The following is a 375-nucleotide window of genomic DNA, read 5'->3' on the forward strand; positions in this document are numbered from 1 at the left end:
GAGCAAGTCGAACTTTACCGTGAATCTCGTTTGATCGTGCTTTACTTCTCTATTTCGCTTAAGGTTCGGATTTCACTTTCTTTGACTCTTGGACAACTAGTTGTTGTAGTTGACCCTTCATAAGGGTGGTTCACCACTTTGTGATTGATCGCTTAAAAGTGGTCAATAAATTACGTACTTATAAATCATATATATATATATATATATATAAACTCATGAACCTTTATCGTAAACTCTTGAATCTTTATCGTGAACATTTGATTTTTAGTTCGTTGAATTATATGTTTGAATCTTTCAATTTTGTTAAATTGATTGTCATATTTTGAAGTAGTTTCGAGTTTTATGAAGTACTTTGAATGTTGATTTTTTTATGAA

Source organism: Cynara cardunculus (genome assembly GCF_001531365.2).
Source record: "Cynara cardunculus var. scolymus isolate 2C chromosome LG 5, CcrdV1, whole genome shotgun sequence".
NCBI lineage: Eukaryota > Viridiplantae > Streptophyta > Magnoliopsida > Asterales > Asteraceae > Cynara > Cynara cardunculus.